Source organism: Pinus tabuliformis, chromosome 8 (genome assembly GCF_031772625.1).
Source record: "Pinus tabuliformis cultivar Carrire ecotype Pingquan chromosome 8, CPIR1, whole genome shotgun sequence".
Lineage (NCBI taxonomy): Eukaryota > Viridiplantae > Streptophyta > Pinopsida > Pinales > Pinaceae > Pinus > Pinus tabuliformis.
In genome coordinates, this window is record NC_142294.1 from 178,131,150 (window position 1) to 178,142,202 (window position 11,053).

Sequence of the window (11,053 nt, forward strand, 5' to 3'; positions counted from 1 at the left end):
GACTTGAAGGAGGAGCTCATCCGGATCGTCAAGAACGAACTTCAACAACAGCGTTTTGGAATAAGGTAAGCCTAAACACTTGTAGTTTTCATGTTGTAAAAGGTGTATTTAGAGAAAGATCACTCCATTTTGTCTTGTTTGTCATTAGAACGTCTTAGACTTCTAGGAAGGTCAGCTGTGTCCGCACCCTTGACTAATTCCGTGTGACAAGGAGGAACCTTAACGCAAAGAAGGATAAGTTCTATTGATGGGTCATAATCTTTTGGCTTGAATGATAGTATCTTTGTATGATTTTGATCTGTTATATGTGGCACATGCTTGATCTATAAATCTGATAATCTGGGTTAATTAGTGTCTGAATATTTGAAAGAGTGAATTATCCTTTATAGATCTGTACGCAGGTTCAATGAAGCAAAGGCGCGTATACACGCTGGTTCAGTGAATAAAAACAACGTATACGCAGGTTTCTCCAAACACAGAAGCGTATGCACGTAGGTTTCAGTTTATTGAAGTAGCGTATATCTTTTGAGTTGTGATCTAGCTGCTTCTGTTTATTGTTGCAGTGTTCTGGGTTTAGAATTTGGTGTGTGGTTACTGTTACTATGTTTTGGGTACAGCTGTCAGAGAAGTATCTACTTGATTCAGTTCTAATTGGTGAAAAGGAGATTGTTTGATGCAGAAATTCTTGATGATTGATTGATGTTCATGGATCCAGTCTGAAAATTTATGAAACGCGGTCCCTGGAAGAAAGAGAAGGATGTAGCCTTCTGTAGGCCAGCACCTACGTACTAGTATCTTGGCTAGTGCAAGAGCTAAGGGGGTTGTAGCTCCCTTCCAGGAGAAGCTGGAGAACGAGAGAGGGTTGTAGCTCTCTGCAGGTTGCAACCTGCGTACTGGTAAAGAACAACACCAGTACATTGTAAAAAGAAGTTTCTAATTAAAGAAGATAGAGACGAATTGCAGCAAGTGGTTTTCACCCACATTGGGTTTCCACCTTATATCTTGTGTTCTTGTGTGTGTGATTGTCTTCAGATCTATTTTACTGTTTCTGGTTACTGTTTATTTGATCCTAATGCACAGATTAATGATCAACATCAATAAGATAAATTAATTTATAAGTTTGCATTGCATACACGGGTTTCATTCTCTGTAGTTGCGTATATACGCGGTTTTATCTAACTGAAGTAGCGTATATGATTTGGGTTTGAAAAAGAAAATAAGTGACTTGATAATACTAATTCACCCCCCCTCTCAGTATTATTTCCAACATTCATGAGTGCCCTTCAGCGCGTATATTAAGTCCACGTCACGATGAGGCAGATAACTTAGGAAAAGTGGGTCATTTGGCAACATCAGAGAGCATTTGTTCAATATGAGCATGTTTGAATTGGACACATGACACAGTAGAAGGACTGGAGTGAAGGCAGTGACAAATTACTATGTAACACTTACTATCATATAGTAACACCAAATCGTTCACCTTGAAGGTGCACAAATTAATATGTCGATCGTGCCAGGCCTTTTCGTGCTACTTTTGTACCTATTGGTGAAAGCCATCTAGAAATCATTCTTCCTCGAGTTCCTCCAATTACGTGAGTCTTTCCTCCAGTGCTCCGCAGTCCGTCATACCTGTGAGCACTACTATACCCAGACTAGGCACAATATATTCCATCGGCATTACAGCTTCCACTCCATAGACCGGCCGGAAAGGTGTCTGTCCCATTAGTTTCTTGCATGTCATCTTATAAGCCCATAATACTGCAGGTACGCATAGGTCCCAATAACTTCACTACGCATTGCATACTTTGGTCAGCGAAGTCTCCAGTACTTTGTTAAATGCTTCTACTATCTCGTTGGCTTGTGGGTGATAAGGTGTGCTTTTTTGATGATACTCCTGAAACTCTTCGGTTAGCGCAATGATCGTCTCGTTCAAGAAATGTGTACCGCGATTGCTCATCAAGATCTTCGGACATCCAAATCATTTCAATACATGTTCAAATAGAAACTTCTCGGTCGTGGCAGTCGTGCAATCTTTTACTGGTTGCACTTTTGCTCAACGAGTTAGGTACTCTGTCGCAGTGATAATATATCTCGCGCCCATTTTTCCTTGAGGTTTGATAGGTCTTATGAAGTTGATCGTCCACTTTTCAAAGGGTTGCAGTGCCATTTGCGGATTCAAAGGCATCTCGTCCCTCCATGATGGTTTACCTATTCTTTGACATACATCACAGGCATTGCAATGTGCTTTTGAATCCTGATGAAGGTCGGCCACCACAACCCTTCGTGGAGAATCTTCTGCGCCGTCACTCTCCTTGCATAATGTCCTCTCGCAGAGCCCCCATGTGCATCTGCGAGGATATGAATTCTTTCCAATTCAGGTACATACCTTTGCAGTATCTCATCATTGCCCATCTTATACAGGTTCCCCGAAATGACGAATAAATATCCTGCATGCACAACTAGTTCCTTCTTCTACTGGACAAAGTACTTTTTCGGCACAGTTCCAGTCGTAAGAAAGTGGATTGTATCTTCAAAATTTCCATCTGCTATGCACATAACAAAGAGCTGTGTGTCAGGTAATCCTTCCTCTAGACTAGTAGGTTCCTCGCATGTCTCAATGTGCAACAGGTGATCCAGTCCTACGTTCAATCGTCTAGGTTTCACAACAACTTCAAAATCATATTCTTATAACGATAAAATACATCTGCATATGCGGCCCCCCAAAACAGGCTTATTGATCAATTATTTCAGCGCGGAATGATCTGTATACATTTTGAAGTGTCCCCCTAGCAAGTAGTGTCGATATTTCTGGAGCACATACACCATAGCCATTCCCTCACGTTCAGTGGTGGAATAGTTCTTTTATGCTTTAGACAACTTGCGAATCGCGAACGCGATAGGGTGGTCCAAGCCCATGCCACCATCCTGTGTTAGTACTGCTCCCAGTACTATACACAATGCATCAACATGGACATGAAACTCCTTGTCCCAGTTCAGGAAGACCAAGATCGATGCAGTGACCATCTTTTCTTTCAATACATCCAGGCTTTTCTTACAGGCATCGTTCCAACAAAACGTGACATATTTTTTCAATAGATTTTCCATCGGTGCAGTGGCCTCATCATAGCTTTTGATGAACTTCTTGTAGTACCCCGTATGTCCCAGGGTAGCGCGCAGTTGTTTCACACTTCACAGCGCTTCCAAATTGAGAATCACCGCAATCTTTGTGGGATCTACCAACGGTCTCTGTCTGTAAACCACATGTCCCAACAGGTTCCCGAAAGGAACGAGGAACATACACTTCTTAAGGTTAAGTGCGATTTGGTATCTTTGGTAGGTATCAAGCATCAAGCGTAAGCTCGCTACATGGTCCTTAACTAGCCTAAATATAGTCCAATCATCAAAGTAAACTCCAAGAACTTGTGAATATATTCCTTAAATGTTGCAACAACCACATGCGAAAAGATGGTCGGCGTGTTCTTCAACCCAAATGGCATGACAGTGTATTGAAAGCAGTGCCACTCAGTTGCAAAGGTTGTCTTTCTCCTATCTTCTGGTGCAATTTTGATCTGGTGGTACCCTGAGAACCCATCAGTGAAAGAATATGCTTCTTGCCCACCGACATTGTCCAACACCTCATCTGTGAATGGAGTTGGGAATGGATCGTGCACACAAGCATCATTCAATTTTCTGAGATCCACGCATATTCTTATCTCGTCCTTCTACTTCTTTTCCTACACCACCATTGGACTTACCCAATCGGATTCTTCCACCGGCTCAATGATTCCTGCTATGAGCATTTTGTCTAGTTCTACGTGGACCTTCTCCTTGTATTTCGGATTTAAGTAGTAAGGCCTCTGCTTAACTGGCTTCGCGTCAAGTTTTAACGTGATCCTCATCATTCCTAAATCTCCAATGATTCCCTTTAAATCCGTAAACTTGGTCGGGAATAAGTCCTAGTACTCGCGGAGTAACTCAATGACCTTATCCACCATCGCCTCGTCCCAGTAGTCATCAAGCATTACAAACATAGGTTCGGCCTCCGTACCAATGTTCATCCACTTTGTTTTTACCGGTGCAGTGATGTCAGGGTTCTTAATCTGTGGTCCTTGAACCTCGCGATAGCCTTCTGTTTCTGGAATGTTAATTTTCCATGGATCTTCATCTTCTTCTTCAATGTTTACATTATAACATTCCAACGCGCAGCTCAGCTTAGTAGCCCATTCAGGCTTAACCAATTCTACCGGATCCTATGGTATCCTAAAGATAGATTCCTTTACCTCTTGTGGCACTTCATCAACATTTTCCCACCATATATCCTCAAAAATGAAGGTCATCATGAACCCTTTACGCAAGATATCCCATTCACTTGTCCCATGGTGGAGTTCCATCTCTATATACCAATTCATGGGTATAAAATCTAGGGTATGACAGAACAGGTATACCCACTCAGGTTGTGGTTTTTCTCCATAGACCTTCGTCCATTTGGCCAGGTGTGCACGCGGATCATCCTATCCATCATACTTGTCTGCTAGCCACATCTTAGGCTTTCCAAAATGTGTGCGCATTATTCTCCTGCATTCGCGCCAGCCCTCAAAGCTCCCTTTGTGCGTACCCCACCACCTCGCGGGTGTAGCGCGCAGTACCCAATTCAAAGCCTAGAACCGTTGCTTTTCTGGCACCTCCCTTTCAAACTTATCTAGGAAAGTGTCTACCTCACTTAACCCATCATAAGTAGGCAAATTCCTCACTTTTGTCGATACACAGTGTAGTGATCTTGTCATCATATTATAGTTCAGCGTGGTTACCTCGTGTAACCGATTCTGCCATCACTCTATCTCCTCATGAAATTTGTCCATCGACAGTGGGATTTACCCAGTCTTGCTCTTACATGGTTATTTTGTAGATGCAGTCCAAATCATCGTCACTGTCATAGTCATGCACTGGCTCTGTGTAGTGCGATCCCTCAGCAAGGTATAAGGGTATAACTATGCACAGAGACTTTTTCTCAAAAATCATCTTGCACTTCTTTAGATTAATCACCCCGTTCATGTCAATGGCCCAATCAATTCCTAAGAGCACAGGGTAGGGATTGTTGTCATCAACATTCTCTATCACTTCAAAGTCTACTAGTGCACTCACTCCCTCAATATCCATGGTGGTTCCCTACAATTTCCCCATAGGTATTATCTTTTGTTGGTTCACCATTCGCAGCTGGATAGGAAACCATTGTAGCGTACGCCTCCCCATGCGCTCCCATGTCTGCTTCTGATCCTAAATCCAGTTTTACTTGGTCCATCTCATATTTGTGTATGATCCTAAATCCAAAATTACTTGGTCCATCTCATATTCTCCAATCTATGTGGTTAGCCTCATTTCTTTCCCTGTACTACTCTTTTGTTTTCCAATCTTCTGGACTATGCGCGATTCTCCTAGCGTGGTCCCAGCACATCTATTAATGAGTTCTTGCAATCCTTTTACAACCTTACTGTCACGCAGTAGCTTCATGCACGTTTCTAGGAACGTCATAAGCATAAATGGGTCCATTTCTGGCTCCGGTCTATCTTTGCTTCCTGAAGTGGAGGCATCAGTGAAGCTCTTCTTAGCTTCCATGAAGGTTTCCTTAGTGCGCTCCAAATCAAACTCTACTTCTTTCGTCAGAGCCTTGCCAACCCAATTACTATCTTCGAGCTATTTTCCTTTATCATCTCTCATCTCGATTCCACTTCAGAGCACAATGTTCACATTTGGGTCTTCCTCACATGGCTCAGACCTCATCATCTACAAGTTCTAAGTCAGGAGAGGTGGTAGCACTCCCTTGTCACGTATCCTAGCTATCAGCGTAGGACAATCCTCTGTCTCATGATCAAACAAGGTACAATACAGACATGATCAATGCATTGGGTTTTTACAATCATGGGCATAATTTCCTGGCCCTCCGCAATTGTAGCATATCAATTGTCCACGACCTCATCTAGGTCCTCCTCCACCTCGGCCTTGTCCGCGCCCCTGAAATTTGGTTTGCGCAACTCCTTCATTCAGGTCTATGGGCCGCGTTTCAGCATGAACTCTATAGGTGGGAGTTCTATCCATCATTAGTTCATAGCTTCTACAAGTGCGCTCATTATTTCCAACCAATCTACAAAAATTGCAGAACAACTGTTGCAAATTTTGTGTGTACTTTTGTAACAAATGGCAGTTGTTTGTAGCATGCTTTCCTCCTATTTGACAAATAGTTCACCACAAAGCAGGTGTCCCGCTAGGTCCTTCTTATGCTTATGGACTTAACGGCATCGGTCCTCCTCCCACGAGGTAATTCGCAAACACAGGGTAGTGGTCCTTATCATGACGCTGACCCTTGTATTTTACGCACCACACCTCTTCGCGTACTTCTAGTCGAGTTGTCCTGTCCTGTTTCAAACTCTACATCTCAAGGCATAAGTTTTTCAGCTACACATGGATCTGCTGAACTCCCAAGTTAGGATCCTGAATCGGGGTTTCACACAACCCCATCACAATCTCCAAGGCCTTCGCCTGAGTCATTAACCTCTATTGTGACAACACGTTCCTCAAATGCGGCGTTAGTGATGATACAAACCATTCGCGGTGTTGTCCATCTGTAAAAGTCATATTATCTTCACAAATCATACACTTCAGTCTCTGATCTAGCTCCTGACGAGTCTCACCTAGTAGCATTGTGATCTCTTTGAATCCAATGATCAATTGCGCTTCTGACTTCGACCTGCTAATTTGGATATCTGCAATTCCCGCATTCAGATTATCATTAGAATGCTTAATATACTAGGTCAGTGCGCGATCCTGCAGAGCACTGTCCAGCATCGCTTTCTTTATATTATCATCTGTAACTCCCTATGCTTCCCATATAGCTCTTATCATGAACAAAAATTGGTCTGGATCTTCATTTCCTACTCCCTTGAACATAGGCAACTTTATTATGCTTGCCATATTAACTCGCAGTGCTGGCAAAGGTGGTACGGGCGAAGATGGAGGAGAAGGCAATGAAACTAGCGGCAGCATGGGTGGGGATGGTATGCGCAAAATAATATGCCTTATCAAATTGATTGCACTTCGTGACAAGACCTTCACGAGCTCTTCCTCATCCCCTCACAGAGGTGAAATCAAAGGGCTATTCTCTAGTCCCTTACTTCCTTCGTTTCTATAGGTTTTTCCACTTCGCGTAGCTTCGGACATCAAGGTAATTGCATAACCCTCTTTTCACACAATAGCATTTTAATCCAAGTATTCAGAGACTTTACGTACTTACCTCACAGTCCTTTGAGAAAGCATTGCTCTACCTCGCTATAGCTGACTGAAGTATCTACCGCAAACTCAGTAACGAATCCTAATATATTTCTATCAAGCCAATGATTAACAACGCGTGCAATCTTATCCTCTGATGCTTCTAATTTGTGTACCAACCCTGGGGTCGACACAATAGGCTTGTCGATTTTCCACCTTCCTTGGCTATCTGCTAGCTTTGTGATCCACCCATACAGCTTAGTAGGGAAAGATGCGAACAAGATTTCGTGGATCTCTGTGTACAGATAGCAGTGTAACCACTCTTCTTTTGTCAGTCATGGGTTCCTGTTTTCATGCACCGCGAACTCGTGAATTCTTTTGTCCAACCAACCTTCAATTTCCTTCTTAGTTGGATTCCAATGATACGACATCAGACATCTCTATGCAGATTCCAATCCTAGGAACAGAACCATTGTTGACTTGATGGGGGCTTGACCCAAGTTCGGAGTTAATTAGCCAAACAAATCCTGGTACTACTGGCCCTTTCGGCAACAACCAGTGCAGCATGGACTGAGGTCTCACCCAAAGCAATATGGGGGAATGATGGAACCAAGTTTCTGCCCCCTTGAGATGTTTGAGGCGTCAGTTTAGTCCAAATATGAATACCTTCGCACAGGTCACTTCGCGTGCTGTCTTGACCTGTGAGACCTTCGAGATCTGTTATAATTTCCTTTGCACAGCACTAACCAAGAGCTGAGGTGATTTTGCGCTACCCTAGCAGGGATTTGTGCTACTTCCCCAACTTATACCACGTATCTTACTAATCTTCTTATAAGAGTTGGTTATCTTCGCATAAACAGGTACTTAATCTTATATTCACTTTACCAACACATTCATATAAGTTCATGCATCATATAAACAATAGAAATGCAATCTATATCCAATACATTCAATGTACAAAATAGGAAAAAGATACACAAAAATGATGTAAAACTTCTCTTTATTACTTCTCCAAAGGTTACAGACTCGACTCGCCCTGCACACTCAGATGCAGGGGTCTGTGCACTCAGCTATGGACTACTAGGCCTCTGTGCACTCAATTACAGAGCCTTCTCCTACTCTTTGACCCGAAGACTCGACTCTACACTTATATAAGATTCAATTCTTCTTCCTTAATTATCCTCTTTACAACTTAGAGCCTCGCTCTATTTATACAATCCCATGGTCCGCGGACCATGGGTAGATTTCTAAAGCCAACATTACATTACAAAAATGAGGGTGGACAACCCTATGACTCATTTACAACCTTCGCGCTTTACAGCCACAAAACGCGGAGTATTTACATCAAATTTGGTCAAAATATGGGCTTTAAGCCCCAAAACTTACCGTGGGGGATCCTGCGCCCAACATAGATCAATTTTGTCAAAATGTTTGTCCCTAATTTCTCACAAATTATTTTGTCGTTACAACAAATGATTAAGAAAGACAGTTTTTAAATGGGGTCATGATGAAAAGAAAGCATTCTATTTAATCAAATAGACAATTATCAATGCTCCTTCTTTAAATACTCTAAATTTCTCCGATCATTTCATATTATAGACATTTTCTTCTTCAACATCTTATAAGGTTGTTTTGACACAAATTGATAATCAGAAAATTGAAGAACCCATCACTTTTTTAAGTTCAAATTTTCAGGGTGCTGAATTGAATTATTCAGAAGTAGAAAAACAAGCATTTTCTATATATAAATCTGTAAAGCATTTTATACCTTTTCTTTTAAAAACACACACAAAAGTAATAGTCCCATTCCCAGCAGTGAGACAATTACTAATGTAGAAAGAATTAGGAGAAAAGAGAGAAAATTGGGTAACAAATCTACAGGAGTATGATATTGAAATTAAACCAGCCAAAATTATAAAAGGTCAAGGTTTCTGCAAGCTTCTTACAGGAGAATCCAACATACCAGCCAAAGGGGACACAGGTAACAATGAACACATTTCTAAGGTAAGTGTAATTGATGTTGAGTCCCAATACGCTGATTTAATTTTTTATTTGAAAAATGGATATGCTCCTCCTGAACTCAATCATAAAAGAAATAGATCTTTACGATTAAAACGAAGTGATTATGAGATTGTTGATAATGTGTTATTTATGAGAAACTATGATTCCATATTGTTAAGATGCCTTGAAAAGTCTGGAGCACAAACATTTTTGCAGGAACTTCACGATGGACCAGCAAGTGGACACTTTAGAGGAGATACTACTGCACACAAAATCTTACATGTTGGATACTATTGGCCCACTCTCTTCAAAGATACCCACGCATACATAAGGAAATAAAAAACATGCCAAACTACTTCTGGAAGACAACGGAAACCAACCTTACCTCTGCAGCTAGTCAACATTGAACAACCTTTTGAAAAATGGGGACTAGATATCATAAGTGAGATCGTTGCTCATTCTTCTAAACAACATAGATATATTTTGACTGCTACAGATTACCTCACTAAGTGGGTGGAAGAAATTCCACTAAAGGTAGTCAATTCTGAATCTGTTATTGAATTTATTGATTAATTTATCATTACAAGATTTGGTTTTCCTTCTACACTTATATTTGATAATGCATCTTATCTTTTAGGTACCAGTATGATTGAATTTGCAATTAGGAGAGGTTTCAAGCTCAAATATTTTGCTAATTACTATCGCTAGGGAAACAATTTGGAAGAATCAACTAATAAAAATCTCCTTAGAATAATCAAAAGAATTGTTGATCAAAATCAAAGAAACTGGCACAAAGCTTTAATATTTGCTCTATGGGTTGATAGGATAACTCAGAAGGCCTCTATAGGAACTTCTCCATTCAACTTAGTATATGGGAAGGAACCCATCATTCCATCACCTTTAGCTCTTCCTTCATTATCCCTAGTTCAATCTATTGAAAAAACACCACCTTCTTCCTTGCAATTAAGAAATTCACAAATCCTAAAAATAGAAGAAGAAAGGAAAAAGGCCAAACTCACACACACCAAACATCAACATATGGTGAAAGCTTCTTTTGATACAAGTTCAGGCACATAAAGATCCTTCCAAATTGGAGATCTAGTTCTCAAGTGGGATAAAGCACACGAAGGAAAAGGGAAAAATACCAAATTTCAGAAATTATGGCTTGGTCCATTTCAAATTGTTAAACAGATAAGTCCATCTACATTTATACTTCAAGATTTATCAGGAAAGAGAGATTCTCTTCCTGTAAATGGGCTCATCTTAAATAAATTATTTTCTTAAAAAAAAATAACGAAAAAAAAAAAAATTAAAATTTAAAAATAAAAAATCTGTAAAAAAATCACTTCCATTGTACATCCTGCCGCAATTTATTTTTCCTTTACATATTTTGTTAATAAAAATTTTAAATAGTACTCTATTTACTTTTCAAACATCTCTTGAATTTATTTTTCATTTTTTCATTTTGAAGGTAGGAATTTTTAAAGAAGTGGTTACCAAAATTGAAAACTAGATAAAAATTATATAACTCTGAAATTTTTCCATTAAGTTGTGAAATCTTTTAAAAACCTCAAAAATTATATCCTTTTACTCTAGTTTCAGTAAAAAAGGTTATCCTTAAAAAGTAAATATTGTCTTATGACTAAAGCACTTTCAACTCGGATTTGTCATCCAAAACTCTTAAGGAGTCAATGATCCTCCCCATCCATTAAAAAGAGAATTTTTAGAGTGTAATTCTAAAATATAATAAATCTAAAAAGATAAGAGGTCTCATCATGAGCCAGCTTGTTCA